Here is a 5,333-nt window from a genome sequence, read left to right as displayed (position 1 = left end):
GCTTTCATACATTGGCGTTCCTTGATCAGATCTTTCATCTCCTGCTTTAATCAGTACTCAGTGAAATGATAGATAACGTTTGCATCTAGGTCAGATCCTTATACCTGCGCATCCACGCAGCAAATAAAAAATGAAAGAAAAAGACGTGTGTGGTTACAGCGGCATGCCTGTGTTCAAAGGCCTTCGCAGAAGCGGAAGGCAGACGCTGGCCTCGGTACCCGCCGAATTAAAGCCACGATATGAGTACATCGTGGCTTTCAGCATAAGTTTCCAAAGCCAGAATATAAGGCACGCCGCAGTGGGGGCGGGGGGGTGGGGGGAGGGCGGACTTTGGATTAATTTTTGACCACCCGGTTTTCATTAACGTGCACCCATGCACGGTACGCGGGCGTTATTGCATTTTGCCCCCATCGAAATGTGGGCTCCGCGGCCGGAATTGGAACCCGTGCTCTCGGGTTTAGCAGAGCAACGCCAAAGCCACTATGCCACGTATCGTGGCGGGTTTAGCGGTAATTTCACTGTGAGTGCACTTCACTTCGTGTTTTTTTGCAGTGAAATGTTACTCGTCGCCTCTGAAGACAATGTTCAGTCTGAACCCTCGCATGCAAGCGGCGTAAGCGCCGTAGATAGCGGGACACCACAACGACACTGGCAACGGTGCGAATGTGTCTTGGGCCGCCGTGTCATTGCACCCTCAATAAAGAATTCTTAGAATAGGACCTATCAAAACATACGTTTCGAAGTGCGAGAACAAGATAAGGCCCATTGTAGCTCCTGCAGAACACAGTTCGATGAAGGAGAATGCATATACTGCAGAGATAGGAGAATGTTAAGTTGTCCGAATTCGAATCGAATATGAGTGTTAGGTATCAAACATCCAATCGAATATTGAATAGCCAAACACAGAAATATTTATTTCGACGTAAGTACGTACCACGCTTGAATTGACTAGTGAAACAAAAACAGACATCACTGACAATTATGGTCCAATCCAAACGCACTATCACTAATGTTCATTGAAAGGAACTGCAGAATTTGCTTCAAAACATCTTTTAAAGTCTCGTTACAAACAAGGTTTTCATGCATTAACAGCTGCTATATGACTAGCTTTCTAAAAACGTTAGAGAAATTATCGTTGAAGATAACAAGTTTCGGAAAAAAGAAGAAAGAGCTACTGAAGGACTTGTATGCCGTCTAAACCTGTGAAACGTCTCCAGATCAGTGCAGTGCGTTTGGCTGGAGAAGCCACAGAGCCAAACAAGCGACGAACAGAGCGCCATTTCGAAATAAGCAAAGTTATGCGGCATGCGTGCCGCAGACCAGGATACATATAGCGTCGTCAATAGCTGACGTTTCTTGTACACCTGGTTTCACGCCTTTCTCACGCGCACAGTTTCAGTTTTCCAGCGAGCAAGCGAGAAAGTTTGCCTTCCTACAGGGACTGGTGCAAGGAAGTCGTGCCCAGTTTGGAAACTGATAAGAGGTTACCTTTTGCGTGACCACAATCTTTTCATTAGCAGTAGATGAGCAAGTGCACTATTTAAAATAATAATTAGTATATTTAAACGATAGCATGAAAATTGGAACCCATCACTTGGTTCCCGACGTCCGCCTATTGTGGTAATCTGGTTCCTAAAAAATAAAATTTTATCTTGAGTGCTGTGTCCTTTTAAATTTGTGGCAGTCTTCGCAAAAACATGTAGTAGACGCAAGTGAGCATTGGTGAGAGCACCCTTCAGCTGTGGGAGTCTTGTGTGTTCAATCGCTGAAAAGAACTGCCTCTTTAAGTGGTTACGGCCCCGTAACTTATAACAAATGACTTCCTATGAATTAACTTCATCACAAGCGGTCACGCGTACTAACACCCAGACAGTTGTTTTTTGCAGTGTAGTGCTTCGAGAAGAGCAGTTTTAGGATGAGCATTTTGAGGCTTTAAATCGCACTTTCGCAAAAGCATGCAGGTGAAACACACCTGCCTTTGGCGAACGCTGGCTTTGCATCATTGACCCGTTTAGTGCGGGCTCTTTCGGTCGGCCTTTTCGGCCCCTAGCGTTGGGCAATTAATGCGTAAGCGTTCTCTGGCTAGTACCCCACCAAATTTGTCGGTCCCGTGACGCCTTATATTGGCAATATAAATGAATAATTGGTCATTTTAACACACGTAATCTTTGATACAGTGTAATAATAGATGATTGGTAGCGATGGGTAGACATGCATAAGCTGGCTAAATAAGCAAGGAAAATCGAAGCAGCAGCCGAACCAAAGAATGTTTACTCCTTAGTAGACAATTTTCAGAATTTCTGCAGCATTTATTTTTCTCTTATATTTTAAAAGGAACACAACGGTTTATTTTGTATTGTGCGGAAATTAAAAAAAAAAAGAATGACGAGTAATGGGTAATGCTCTTCTATTTTTTGCTCTTCTATTAATGCTCTTTTAATATTTCGTATTATGATTATATAGGTACACGGTTTATATTAGGAAAAGAACGCTATGTGTAGCGCGCTTTGTTTCCATACAGACGACGCGCACTACACTGGCGCGATATCATAGCCATCGTTGCCGCACAGCCCGTCTTGCGCGGAACTACGCTTTTCCACCAACGACGAGAGCTGTTCTGCGCCGCGGGGAAGTCGTGCGACCAGTGTCCGCGGTGACAACACACAAGGAAGGGAGCGTCACATCGAGTCTCACTCGTAGCCGCCCGCCATTGCCCCTTGGAGGAGCAGGGATCCCGTCACACATGCCGGTACTGCGGACTGACCTCAACAGCTGACGCCACGGACAAGTGCCGCCCTCCCCACTTCACTGCACCCTGGCCTCCCCACCCCCCTCGGAAGCGCGAATCAGATCGCCCACGTGGCTGGTGATGCCCTCGCCTTGCACTTCACCCTTCATGCTTTCCCTGTAGCTTCCACCTCCACTTTCCTCCTCGCGCGCTCTTCTTTTATCTACCACGTACTGCGCTCCACGTTCGCTTTCAACTTTCGCCTGTGCTCGTTCGCTCGGTTACGCGGTACAACGCCGCCGACGCTCAACAGAGGCACGGGCCGCTTTAGAGCTGATCTCTAAAACAACATGGAGGGACAGAAAGTAGGAAACGTATCGGTACGTCACTGACGCTGAAACTCAATCAACAACCCAGTTTGTTATGATGGAACCCGACTGTCCGAACGAGCAGTGTCGGCGCACGAAAGGTAACGATATTGCGGCATTTCTTCTCGAGTGCAGGAAGACGGCGGCTTTCGCATTTCGAGCAGTGGTTTTTACGGCCACCGTGGTCGTCATCGTCATCGCGGCGATTCTACTGAGGCGCAGAGACGCTGCGACCACGGTGGTGTCCAAGGATTTTAACAGCACCGAAGCAAACGAGGACCTGGGGGAAACGACCAACCACTCCGCCAGGACCACGGTCGCTGGGTCTGCAGAATCCCCGAGCAAATTTGTCAGGGCAACCGCCCCAGGGTCTCCAGAATCCACAAACGCGACCGTCGGAAACGCTACTGAGGTTCCGGGGACATCCACTCCCGAGGTGAGATTGCCCGTCGTGCTAGCGCGACCGCTACAGCTTTGCATTGCTGACCTCCAGGTGACAGGTGCGATCGGGCCCGCATTGCGATGGGAGCTGAAAGCAAAAAAAAAAAAATGCTCGTTTACCGTGCATCGCGTAGCAAAGTCTGGAACTCCAGGCGGTCGAAATTAATCCAGTGCCACCCTCCTCCACGCCGCCTCCAACGCTGCGGGCCGCATAACAAGGTCGTTGTAGTGGCAAGTAAAGCGGCGCAGAATTTTAACTTCGCGAGGTGATTCGGCAAATTCCGGTGTAATTTCGCCCGTCATGACCACCGCAAGAATAGCACTCACGCCCGGTTGTTGAGTGCTGCGAACGCCGTGCGAAGAGCTAAAGGTGTGCGAATAGTAGTTTTCAAAACCAAAGCGATTACGTAATCGAATCGAGCCTTAGCATATCGAATACGTTTCGAATAGTTTTCGATCAGTGAGCAGCCGTTGTCGCTATTATTTTAAAGCGATCTTCTCACCCTACGACATCAACAACGTTAGCAAATGTCCGCCAATGTATGGCACCTTATAAACTTATCTATTCAAAGCACAAATGAAGAATTAAGAGCAAATAACAGTTTATTCGTATACTCAAGACTCATTGTTGAGTGCAAATGTTGGTTGTTTAGCCTCATAATTCTTACTTACAAAGAGGTGAAACGCGTTCCAGTCACTAACCTATCGTCTTTTATGTCCATTATCACCGTCGAGTAATGATTTGTCGCACTTTTTGCTCGAATGTTATGCTTGATCAATTCACCATTTGAAATATTGAAGAACCATTAGTAACTACTGATGGGGTCTCGAATAAACTGTTAAGAAACCTAGACGGAAAGTCGGTCGACAAGCTCACCGAAGAAATCAACAGAGCGTGGGAAACGGGACAAGTACCAGAGGCCTGGAAAGAGGCTTCGGTCATACTAATACCGAAACCCGGTAAACCACTTGCGTCGGAGAACATGCGGCCAATATCGCTGACCTCGTGCGTAGGCAAGACGGCGGAACATGCCATACATAACCGAGTATCGCGGTACATAGAGAGAGAGGGCCTCTTTCCACATAACATGGTGGGCTTCAGACCGGGCCTCTCCACACAGGACGTAATGTTACAACTCAAAAGGCACATAATCGACGGCATAACTAGAGACACCAGGGGCATACTGGCCCTGGACCTAACGAAAGCGTTCGACACGGTGAAACACAGATTTCAAATGGAAACGATCTCGGTGATGGGGCTCGGCCGGAAATTCCACTCTTACATAGGCTCCTTCCTCAGAGACAGGAAAGCCACGATCAAAATAGGACAGGCCACGTCCGATTGTTACACGCTGGGCGCGAAGGGCACCCCACAAGGGGCGGTGCTCTCCCCGCTATTATTCAATCTAGCATTGAAAGGGCTCTCGGACCGGCTGACGAGAGTGACCAACGTCAATCACGCCCTGTACGCAGACGATATTACGGTGTGGTGCCCGGGAGGGTCCGACGCAGAAGTCGAGCGGGCTCTTCAAGAGGCGCTGGACAAAACGGAAGAGTACCTGAAGGAAACGGGACTCCGTCTGTCACCCAGCAAATCGGAACTTTTGCTCTACAGGCCCTCGAAACAAGGCATGAGGAATTTGACGCCGATCGATCAAATACCAATCAAATTACACACGAGTGACGGCCAGCCGATCCCCAGAGTGGACACTATAAGAATCCTGGGGCTGCTAATTGAGGCTAAAGGCGGTAACACGCAAACGGTCATGAGACTCACGTCCAAAACGGAGAACATG

Source organism: Dermacentor andersoni, chromosome 9 (assembly GCF_023375885.2).
Source record: "Dermacentor andersoni chromosome 9, qqDerAnde1_hic_scaffold, whole genome shotgun sequence".
Taxonomy (NCBI): domain Eukaryota; kingdom Metazoa; phylum Arthropoda; class Arachnida; order Ixodida; family Ixodidae; genus Dermacentor; species Dermacentor andersoni.
The sequence above is the reverse complement of the archived record's forward strand: the minus strand, read 5'-3'. Positions refer to the sequence as shown.